The sequence below is a fragment of the Aphis gossypii genome, chromosome 2 (genome assembly GCF_020184175.1).
Source record: "Aphis gossypii isolate Hap1 chromosome 2, ASM2018417v2, whole genome shotgun sequence".
Classification (NCBI taxonomy): Eukaryota; Metazoa; Arthropoda; class Insecta; order Hemiptera; family Aphididae; genus Aphis; species Aphis gossypii.
In genome coordinates, this window is record NC_065531.1 from 33,110,870 (window position 1) to 33,124,261 (window position 13,392).

General features: G+C 24.5%; 1 long non-coding RNA gene across 3 annotated transcripts; it reads right to left on the reverse strand.

Moving 5' to 3' along the window:
- Positions 1-8,226: 8,226 nt before the first annotated feature.
- Positions 8,227-9,765, reverse strand: LOC126550048 (uncharacterized). 3 transcript variants are annotated; one of them, XR_007604073.1, is made up of 2 exons: positions 9,149-9,765; positions 8,227-8,654 (listed from the first exon to the last, which is right to left on the reverse strand). It is a non-coding gene; the product is annotated as an uncharacterized LOC126550048 (long non-coding RNA). The 3 variants fall into 3 exon arrangements; XR_007604074.1 differs by lacking the exon at positions 9,149-9,765 and adding an exon at positions 8,922-9,100; XR_007604072.1 differs by lacking the exon at positions 9,149-9,765 and adding an exon at positions 8,722-8,913.
- Between the last annotated feature and the right edge of the window lie 3,627 nt (positions 9,766-13,392).

The following is a 13,392-nucleotide window of genomic DNA, read 5'->3' on the forward strand; positions in this document are numbered from 1 at the left end:
CCTTAAAAAAAATATTTCTTCTTTATATTCTAATAAAAAGCTGCATGTCCTTTAGTTTTCTGTTTATCGATTCACTTGGTTTCATATTAGGCGGAAAATAATGTACATAGAGTGAGAATAGGGAGGAAAAAATACTATAAACATCACAAAGAGCACATGAATAATACATGATTTCCGTTGTTAATGTTTCTTTTTGGCAACATTGACTAATATTTGATTTGCTACAAAACGCTCCCCTTAACCAACGTAACGCGTCTATAAAAAGTTTTAATTGTAAATCACTATATCTGTATGTGACAGGTCTTTGTGCAATATCTAAGGAATAAGGATTACTTTACATTTAGTGTATTCAAACGTGATTAACGCATCACATATTATAGTCCAAAGATCTACTGCAATGACCAATATTTGAATAATAAATTTACCACCATTGTAAGGACGCATCACCCGCATGTGTTGTTTTCGACTTACAAGTGCGTAACATACCAAATTTGAGCTCAACAGATCACGTTTAACTCCGTTAGTTTAAAAATTAGAGTGAATCGACCTATTATGAAACTTGATAGTCGCAAAATCATTTGAGTATGTTGGATTTTTACGATATTTCAAATTTTTAGCAAATTATACTATACAGGGTGTTCACAAATTTAGGGAACACTGAATTTTTCGGCCGGATTATTTTGGAATAATTTTTTTTTACTGTTGGTATATAAATACATATTTTTCGATACATTTCAAAACTATTTCAAAAATTAACCAATAAGAACTAATTTAAAAATATTTATTATTTAATAAAATTGACATGGCTCTTATTCAGTCAATTTTGAACTTAGAACCATAGTTGATGCATGAAAATTACTTTTAAAAAATAGGCCTATCCAAATATGGTGTTCAAAATAAGTGTTGCTATTAAAAAAAAAATTTGAAATGTATCGAAAAATGTGTATTTATATACTACCAAATTGTAAAAAAAAAAAAGATCAATTTATTCCAAACAAATCCGGCCGAGAAATTCAGTGTTCCCTAAACTGGTGAACATACCGTAGATATATAGCGTAAATTAAAATACTCATAACTCACTTAAAAACTGTATAATCGTTAAAAACTAACATACTCAAATAATTTCTGCGACCATCAAGTTTCATAATGGGTCGATTCACTCTAATTTTTAAACTAACGGAGCTAAATGTGATCTGCTGAGCGTAATTTTGCTGTTACGCCGCACTTGCTGTAAGATGAAGACAATACATGCAGGTGTTGCGTCCTCTAATGCGGTATAATGTATACAAATTATATTGAAAAACCCAAACCATTTAACGATTGTAATTTTAATTATTATTTAACAAGATGCTATTATTTTGTATGATGTATTTTAAGTTCTGCGTGATAACTGATGAGCAACAGTCATTCGATGAACAGTTATTACAGTATCATATTATGTATTTATGTGTATTCTTTATTCCTATTTTTTTTTTTATTTTTAATTTTATATAATTGTAAAACTAAAATGTTATATAAGGTAGATACATAGTAAAACTTGTTCAAAATTATTAAGCTCAATATTGATAGGACTAATTAATTTCGTAGCATAGGTATTTATGTGTATATTATTATGCTATATTTCAATAAAATAACAATACAATTTATTTTCATAACTAGGTATAACTAAAAAATACATTTGATCGTTTTACATAACATGTTACGGTATATAGCAGGGGTAGCCAACATGAACGTGTTCGCGAGCCATATGGACAAATAAAATTATACCAAGAGCCAAAATTATATAAATACATTTTATATAATTTTATAAATGTTAATAAATGCTTACCAAAAATTTAAAATTCATAACAATTTATAGTAAGTACATTTTTATTTTATAAATAAGACGCGAGCTACATCTGACTACTATGAAAGCCGCAGCCCGGAAGTTCGCCATCTCTGGTATATAGTCTATTAAGTCAATATATAAAATTATTCCTTTTTGCTACTCGAATTATAACATTGTGTAACTATCTATATCCTATACAAATTGAATAACCATGCTTAAATTTCTTATCAATATAAACACAGTGGCATACATAAAAATTTCAAATAAGAAGAAAGGAAAAGGGTTGTAATAAAATACATACATAAACACATGTTCGCATTTTAATATAATGAAAAAATCCTATATTCACCTATAAGTTAGGTTTTTTTTTTTTGTATTATATAGGTAATATTTTAAATATTATAATCAAATGTCAAAAATAAAATTTAAAATTATTTTGATAATAGTTTGTAAATTCTAATTATATTATACTTATAAAAGTAAATTTTCCAAATTCAAGCAATGAGTCAATTAGGTAGCTATTTAATAACTTTTTAATTATGAAATTATCAGTTATTATCCCAGTATTTAATTAATCTTAATAGATTATCAATCCTTTGTATAGTTGTATACTAAATGTATTCATTTTCAAACTATACATGGTATATACATTATAACATGTTTACACATAATTTGGTTTAAACATTTGGAAATCTATGGTAGGTAATCAATTATTTTACCGAATGTTATTTGTATTTATATTATTTGGTTACATTCGTATAATTAATAAACCCTTATTGACAGATATTCATACAAATTGCGCACAACTCCAGTGCTATATTCTAGTATACTATTTAATACTACAAATTATTTTATACCAATTTGCGTATTTACTTACTGGAATTAATAACCACTAAATAGGTATAATATAAAATAAATTATTTGAATTTTCTGTTGAAAAATATTTGTTTCTTTTTATTTTAAAACTGACCAGCATAGTTAACATAATATTACATAACTTATCTAAAACCAAAAAAAAGCATGTCACCCAATAACTCATGTGGGCATGTGGCATTGAATAATTATAAAATATATTATGTATAAAAAAAATTTTTTTAATTTTATAGATATATATATTTTATATATCGTACCAACTATTCTGTTAAATTTCTCAAATGATTTCAGATTTCAAACAATTTTCCTGTTTAACCTTTAATATTATAAACGGAACAAATTACCATTTTCTATAAAACGTATCTGATAAATAAATTGGTGTTTTTTATTATATTATTAATAGCTATTGGTTTACACTTTACAGACTACGATAGCTCAACGATTACAAAATAATAATAATTAAATAAAAATTAAAATAAAATTTATTAATCTCTATAACTAACACCGTGTTATATTTATATACGTATACATTAAATTCTCACGATAATATAATATTAAGATTGCTTAATCTTAGGTAGTAGTCTATATCTGTGAGAAATGGATTTCATTCAAGAATTATATATCATAAACTATAATTTATTTATAAGTTATAAATATAGTATATACCTATACAATGATAGTTATTCATTGAAAATCTTTGTTTTCATTGATAGTTAAAATTATTGTCGACAACAACAATCGCAATGAAATTGTCCCATTGTACTCTTCCGGTATAAATTTACATTCGAACGTCATTAATCACTTCCGAAACTCAATCCATACTGTTATAATGGAAGTCCGATCCCCTTCGTCAGATTCCCGATCCAAAACAAACAGACGACTCAATCAGAAATACAGTAAATGACGTCATCTGTACAAAAGAATATAATATTATTGCGCATTATTATCGGATGTTTTATTTTTATTTATTTTTTAAGCGATGAAACACATAGGGTGGACTTCGTAATTCTAAAATACATTATGATTTTACACCCCAAGTGCCAACTCAACTGCTACGTATACAGCATATTAAATATTGTACATTGTAGCAACTGGTTAAGAGAATAAGATGATTCGGAATAACCTGCAGGAAACCTCGGTTGATATACTCAAACATTAGATAGTCGCACTAGTTAGCTCATACCGCGATGAACTCCAACCGTCGTTCTCATTTTATAATCTGTGACAATTTTGAATATAAAACGTGTTTGAAATAAAATTATTTATTTTTTTATCGAAATATTATCGAAGTTATCGTGTAGTTTTCGGTTTTATTACTCTAACGCATTAACCATTAACAGAAGTCAAACTTTTATTCACGTTCCTAATCAAATTGTATACCCATTTGGTATTCATGTCGCTTTTCTTGGAAAATTTGACGCTTAAAATGAAAACTTAATATTTTATTCCAAACTTATATTTCAAAAGATTAAAGTTATTAAAATAGATATTTACTCAAGATAAAATATTATAATTATATGAGTTAAATCAGATATGTGGCTCATTTAAGTACATAATACTGAATAATTTTATAATATATGTATATTAATTATAAATGTATAATATTTAAATTTCATGAGAAATTGTTAAGTGGAGCCAACTGTTAATTTCTTGATTAAAATTTTTTAAAAAATACATTAAAATAATATTAATTTAACTTGATAAAAGTACAGAATTTAATTAAAACCAAGTTTTTTCATATTCTAATAATCGATAAAGCACAATGTTTAATTTGTATTTTCATTTCGCTCGAATTCTTTATACAAATGTTATTTTATATCATTTTCTCGTGGTCAGATGCTAGTTATTTCAGGATATTCTATATATTATTGATTGGTAGTGAATACACAAATTATTTAGGGGTAATGTTCGAGAGCCTTTCAGGGTTTAACCTCCCGTGATGCTGTAAATTAGACTACGGGTAATTGTCCCATGGCGACGTGATTGTTTCCAAAAAGCCCTAGTTCATATTCTCAATAATTTTCAGAGTAAATTTAATCACCAAAATCGGTCAAATCTATTGCATTAAATCACAAAATATTTTCTATTTATTTACATAACAACCATCTAATCTGTTATAAATTATTTCCCTTAACTTAAAAAATAAAATATTTTACTCAACTCCGTCCAGTAAAACAATCTTGAATCAATTTTAAATAATTTTTCATTATATTATAACAGTAGATTCTACTGTCATAAATTAGAAAAATTCTTCAATATTATAATTTAGACTAACTGTCGAGGTATCTATATTTTATTTTTTTCTTGAATTTGTACATTTAAATAAAAGCAATGTTTATTATTAATCACCATCTATTTCACAACTATACTTAACTACTTAAACGTTAAACTTAATAGTTCTCATTAGGTATTAAAAATAGTAATTTATTTTTAAACACATTTAAGATAAATTAAGTAGTAAGTATGATAAAATAGTTGATATAAAAAATACCGTTAAAAAGATTAAATATATTTTAATCAGAACTAATTTATGCAACATTAAAAAAAAAAAAACGAAAATAAGACCAAAAACAAAAATTAATATCAATCAAATACAATTTAATAAATTACAATATTATTTATCTTCGTCAGGAATAATTTTCGTACATCTATTATCTAAGTATATTCTTATTTTTGACCAATCTTATACAATTTATTTGTTAGACAACATTTTTGGGAAGTATACTCCAGCATATTTATACATATAAATAATTTTAGTTTTTATCAATTTTTTTTTATTATTATTGATTGAAAAAGAATATATACATTATACATAATAATTAAAAAAATATATAACAATTTATCGATTAATCTATTTCTTTTAGGCGTGTCGCTTGTGTTGGAGATAGAAAGTTAGAGACTTTTATATGATATAGATTAAAAATTAAAAAACTATAGTAACAAATACAATTAAACAACAAATTTTCTACATGATAAAAGTTTACAGTTTTAAAATGGTGAACCATTTATAAAAAAAATAAACATTATAATATAAAAACATATAGGTACAAATATACTTCATATATATTACATATAAGAAAAAAAAATATTAACATAGTAACAATTAAAATAGGTTTATGATAAGTTGCGCAATAACTATTCATTTATAATTATAATTTTATCGGATAATCCGATAATTCTTCAATGTTGAAAAGTAATTTTTTCGAAAATTACTAGGTATTCCCGAAAACCATACATACTTCATACATTTTAAGATAATTTCTGCAGGAAGTATTTTAAAAGTAAAATACAAACCATGTTTTGATTATAACATAAAAATTAGGTAGGTAATAATAATAATTTTGAACGTTCATTTTTACACTAATAAATCGTATGATAAATAAATATTAGTTGAATTCTTAATTAACTTTCTTGAACTTATAAATATGAACTAATAAATTTCTATTCAAAATAATTAAGGACTTGTGTAGATGGAGTTATTAAGTACCAATAACCCGTATAAGGATTTTTTTAGAGTTTAGAGATTAAAGCATTACTTCAAGCTGTGCCGATTCTAAAAATGTAGTTAAAGATAATATATTTAAAAAAAACACTTATTATTTCTAAAATTCCTAAATGAGACAATTATTTAAAAAAAAACTTAAAGACAACATATATTTATCAATATCAATATTAAGCATTTTCAAACCTTTTTGTGATCAAACGATTGCCATTATAGGGCAGTGTGATGCATTGGTCACACAGCTAGTTATAACGAGCATAGACATTGGTTAGAACTTGGGCACAATGCAAAAAAAATACTACTTCGTATTTCCCCGCCGTCGATTTGATTCCTCACCCTTCCTCCGCCAGATCTACTCCACTGGGAGTGACGTGAATACACACGTGAAAACTTCTTCTCTAAGATAAGAGGGTAGTAGTACACTAAGTTCACTCTACCCTTTCTAAATAATAAAAAAAAACATTGACAAAAACCAATAAAGTTGTTTCAATTAATAAATAATGATATAAAATTTAAAATATTGGTCGGTGACTCATTTTTTAATGAATGGAAAGAGGAGAATAAAAGCAGTATCAAAGCTTTACCTAAGGCGGGTGTCAAAACTTTAAATAAGTCTCTAAAAATAGCAATAGACACTTCATTAGTTCCAGAATGATTGTCTATAAAATGTTATTTAATAAAAAGTTTTAAGTTGAAAAACTAATATTTTAAATAAATTTAAAAAATACCAAAGTACTTTTATTAAATAGTTTTTAAACGTTATATTATAAATTTACTACATTATTATTACCTTTATATCAGGAAAAATTTTAAATGTATCTATATTTTAATTACAGTTATGAACATAAAAATATAATGAATATATATTTAGATATGAAAAAAATATAAGTTGTTTTTTGTGAAGTTAATTTTGATTTTATATATTTTTTAATAATGCTGTTGTACTTCAGTAAATATTTGATTAAATTTTTTATAAAAGTTAAACAATCAAAACAAATAGATACTCAACTTGATTTTATGTTGCGCATATTTAATATGTAATAATATGTAAAATAAATATGCATAGGTAAACAAGGTCGTATCTGAGAGAATTTTGAAGTTTTATTAAGCTCTAAGATTTCTTGAATATTAAATTTTATTTTTCTTAGTTATTTTAAAAGTAATGATTTACTTTAAAGTAGGAATTTCTTTGATTTATATTAGTATATATTTATATTACACAATGATAATTTTATTTTATATTTTTATATTTTACCATAACAAAATAGCAATGGTATGTGTTTACTGACTTGACATGAAAGTATCCAATTAATAGTCACTGCATGCGAGTCAGCCTTGTAACATTTATCACGAATTTAATTTATAAACTCGAATAAATTATTGTTTATTATCGACATTAGTAATTAACATTTAATGTTTATCTGGTTAAAGACATGACGGCGCTGCTGCTATGATGATGATGAATGGAAATTTTAAAAGCGTACAAACAATTATTATAAAAAGTCACTCACTTTACATGCATTCTAACACACATAGTTTTAAGTAAAAATTTAACACTAGATAGGTACTAGCTTATTTGTGTAGTTTTTAACATAATATAAAAAAATTGTGTGAGTACAACCAAATTTATTAGATATTTTTATTGAAAGTTTAACTAAGTTAACAACGAGTATATTATAATGATAATGAACCTTTTAACAAAGAAGAGTACCATAAAATGTCGATAGCCCGGGGTGATCATTCATCTAAGGACTAAGACCCGCTCTGTTCATTCGGATATATTTACATTAAGTCGTTAGAGATACCTACCTATAGTGTGCATGGTTAATGGTTATACTGTACTGCAAATTTATCATTATAATAGTTGTCTGGTTGGTCGTAATACAATAATATTTTAATACGCGTATAGCATGTACGTTATTAAATAATATTATACTCATATTTTTTGTAGTGTCTTCTCAATATTAAATTCAATTTAACTAGTTCAATTACAGCTTTTATAAAAAACTATAAATGAATAACTTTTCAATAGTCCAATTTAGTCTTTATTTCATTTCTACGAATCTTCTAGCTACCGTCATGATAACACACAATGCAAAAGTCAGGATCAGCATAAGTTTTTTATTTGGATTCGATTCGCATTTTTCATCATGACATTTCCTCTTTGTCAACTTCCGGAAAATGTTTTCTTCTTTCGCGTCTCTGTTTAAGGAAAAAACAAACCAATATATTTTTTTTGCTAGTCGATAGTGTGGCCATTTGAATGGATTACACCCGTCTTGGTGACGCCAGTATATAGTTGCAGTTTCATTTTTTTTCTCTTTTTTTCTTGTGCCCACAACACATTTTCTATTCGCCTTTTATTGTGCATTTTTGTTTACATGTTTTTATTTAATATATTTTTTTTCACTTATTGGCGGTACTGTACAAATAAAAGTTCAAAACCATTCGCTATAAAAGAAAAAACATCAAATAAAATAATATAGAAATGGGTTGAAATTAAAATAATGATTTTTACCAAAAATAAATATTCATAACTTTATAAGTAGCTATTATGAGACATATTTAGATTTAACACATATTTCTTTCAAAATTAAATTTAAAAAAATACTAATAATTCTTTAAATTAGGTGTCTATTTAATCGTTGTAAAAAATAATGAACGAATTTTAAATAAGGAAGACCTGATAAATGTAATTCAATAAATATCAATACATACATAAAATTTTATGCAGCGTTCATTATTAATAAATAATAATATTGTATTGATATAGTATTGTAAATTGTAATTAATAAGTATACACATTAATTATAGCCAGTAGGTACTCCGTGATAATAATTTAAGCATGTAAATAATAACTATATTATTGTTTATGAAATGTGTAATTGCACCACCGTCCGATGAAGTATATAATTATATATTTATATTTAAATCGTTTAAATTACTTAAATTAATATAACTGCTTCGCTCAGTCACTTATCCCGAATCAACAATCCTCTTATGGAACTACAGTAGCATCTGACCACATAATTTGTTATTAGCCAAACCTTCGTGGTCCAAACTTTCCGTTGATTATTGTATAAGTAAATAATACGGTGTCATCCGTGTCACGAAAGAAAACCAATCATAGAAAATTATTTAAGTGCTTGTAGAAGTATACATTAGGTTTACATTCGTCGTCGTCATTTTCATGTATGCAATCGGTTGATAAAACCCGATTGCGAGAACCGATCAAAGAATACAAAAACTACACTAAACATCTAAACAGTTAAGTACTTATGTATTAACAGATTATTTTTTATTAATTATTACAATTTTTTCGCATAAAATAATTATTCTATTAATTTTTTTTTACTTTAATCCATTTTGAGTGGTATTATTAGTTTGCACCAAAATACTCTAAATTGTCTAAAAATAAAATAATATTATTCTAACATTTATAATTTAGAAACACTAATTGAATCATTCAACATATTAAGACGATGCTACTCAATAATTAATTGATAAAATTAGTAACATAAACAATTCATACTCTTTTATTCACGATTTTTGTCAATTTACTATTAACACGATGGATATATGAAATATTCATAGACAAGAAAGTATCTACGTTTTACTAGTGTAAAAAATATATTTCGTAGTAAAAAAACTTTAAAATTATTAGGATACTGTATAAATCAATTTTATACAACTGGATACTATGGTTTTCAGTAAATGACTATGTAGTTTATATTGTTTATAATAGTTATTTTTAAAAGTTCCAAAAGTATTCCTTGATATTTTAATAATTATATTATAATCATTATACACTATACAGAAATAAAATATAATAATATTGTACCTATATTTCGATTAATCTAAAATAAAATAACTAATATCTACTTCGAAGAGCAAACAAATAAAAAAATAAAAACACATATCAGTGAAAATTATTATAGAACCACTCTCTATTAAGTCAATACGTATTTTCCCTCAAGAAGTCAGGACCTAAAATTAATATGTACATCAGTGAATGTTTATTTTGTACATTTAAATATTACGTATTATATATATTATATACATATATATATTATTATAATATCGGATATTCAATACGACAATACCTACTGAATGATAAACATGATGAAACTATTTTTATTATTTTTACATCTGATATTATTAGGTTATCTTTAGTTAATCAATAATTTTGGCAGTGCGATTTATTCATATATTTCATAGTCATCAAACGATCAAACATATTGTACAATAATATAATATAATAGGTTTGTATATCATAAAACAATTTAACAATATAATATATTAATATTCAAATACAGCGAAATGTGAACTCGAAGATCGTAAGAAAATATTCAATGCTCATTCATGCAATGATGAAATTTAAAATCAGCAGTGTATATTATGTCATAAAAAATTCCGTTAAAATTAAAATGAATATTAATTATTATTCTTACCAAAATCTAAATATACGTTTGTTTTAAATAAGGAATACTAGCGAATGGTGATCAAAAATATGCCACTGATTCATCTGGTTACCAATTGAAAAACACACACCAATTAACCATGTTGTGTGCAATTTAAAACGATTTTTATTAAAGATTTTTTCATTACAGATATTACAAAAACGAGTTATAATTCATCAAAGCAAAGCTTCCAAGTATTCCATTTTAAGGCTTAAAATCAAAAAAAGCTTAATTTTATATTTTTTAGACTATCATCAATTGCTACCTGCTGGTATTCGTTAATTAAATTGAATTTTTATAATCTCAACATCAATAACTAAAATACGTCCCACATCAAAAAGAGTAAAATAAATTACATAAATTATTAGGTTGTAGGTCCTGGAGCATAATATATAATATAAATAATATAATATAATATATAATATATAAATAATAATATAAATATAGGTATAATAATAATTTACAACCAATATATTCGTTATAGACAACTATTCTTTTTTTTTTTAATAAGTTCATTCCATTTTATGCTCAACAGCTCAACACATTATTAATAACTAATAAAGTTTTTAATGTATTAATTTATAATATAAATCATTAGTCATTAGTAATTATTTATTCAATATAACATATAAAATATATAAAATTATATGCCTCTTTAGTTCTTATGAATTGATTTGAGATTTTATTGATTTATTATTATTTATAAACAACGATTAAAGTATAGACTATAAATAGAACCTTAAATTAAAAAATATATATATTATAAAATGAAATATTATCAGAATTTTTTAATATAAAATGTCAATAAAAACAGCATACTTAGATATTGAGAAAGTATAAAATTAATGCAATTCTGTAAGTACCAACTACCGTTATACTAATTTATCTTAAAAATAAAATAATTTATGATTCTATAGTTGTTGAAATCGTTGTTATGGTGTTGGGCGTTGGCTAATTGAATTCATACTTATTAACGGATGGAAGAAAAAATAGCAATAGGGGAAATTCCCCTATTGATATATTTTTTTCTAATAAAAATTGAAACCAAGAAACATTTATTCTTTGGTTCGCATCGAAGTATAATAACAACAACAAAAAATGTTCTATATCTATAGAATTAGTTTTATTAAATTCATTAAATATTCATGCAACCACAATTATTTTATTAACACACTATAAATAATAAATCATAATTTATGTTTTTTATTGTGTATTTATAAAATAACAAATTTATGCACAGTAGTCTCGATCCCGAGTATAGTATTATATTTTTATAACCTTAGTAAAATTAAAAAAGATTTTTAGAGAATTTTAAGAATTGTTTTAGTGATATTTATTATTCTGATAACACTTTTTTAAGTAGTAAAACAATTCCTAAACGTCATGTAAGTGGTACTTTATTCTATATCAACTGGAAATTAATTATTTTTGGATTTTGACTGTACTTTTCCTAACCACTAAAAACATGTTAAATAAATATCAAAATTAGGAGTTTAAGTTAATTCTAATCATATTTTCAGAATCGTTTTTCAATGTAATAGATTATAAATAATAAATTTAGAGTTTTTAATTTCATTAAGTCGTAATAAATACATATACTCATAACACATCAGATTTATCATAAACAATGTCGGTTTGTATTGTTCATAATGAGTCACAATGACAACAGTCAGCGGCGTACTTGGTCCTGAATTTTGGGGGTAGACACAAGCAGTATTATACACGATACAGTACAAGTATAAAGAACGAAAAACAGTGATGACTGATGAGTCTAAAGACCGGATTTATATGTTTTTAAATATTATTACTGAGTTTACGCAGTCTTATGAGTTATAAGAGTAATAAATATTAAATGTAAACGATTTGTTTAATTCTGAGTTAGCAGGAAAAAGTATTTTTTGCATATTTGAGAATATTTAAGGGGATAGAGAATATTTAACTTATTTAGCATATTATATTGGAATATTTTGTAAATTATGAAAAAATATTAATTTATTATTAATTGTTATTTTTTCATACTGTGACTTAATGTTTAATACAACTTTTAATAAATATACCACAGGAATATTGTTTTCGTGTTTTAATATTATATTGTTATTTTTATATTATAAATATAATAATAATACACTAGTATAATACCTCACAAATTAATTAAAGGAATGTTGTATTCAACATTGTCATATTATACAGATATTTTTTGATTATTTTTACATATTTTTTAATTTCCTAAGAAAATATAATGAGAATACTTGAAGGGTTTTTTCGATAATATTTGCATCATATTTTAGGTGTTTAAGAGAATATAAATCTGGCTCTTTGTGACGACAAAATATTATGACAAATATTAATGGTGAATCGATAAATCGACTAAGGAGGAATGACTTTATGACTTGGTTACACGTATTGACCTATGCAAGAGGCCTGTGAGGAGGCTGGAGGGTGTTTCGATTATCGATCAAGGTACTTCCGTAATCCGTGTATTTTGTATTGACAACTAAATATACATGGTAATAATATAGCATTATTCCTAGATATGAGTCTAGATAATAATATACTATACAAGTGACACAGTGTATAAGATAAAATGATTATAGTCATAACTCATAAGACATAAGATCATATTATTATTCTGTGGAAATTTACCATAATTGATCATTTATGGTTTTAGAGGAAAAAAATCAGAAAAAAATTGAATACATTATAATATAATATAAATCGTTATAAATATT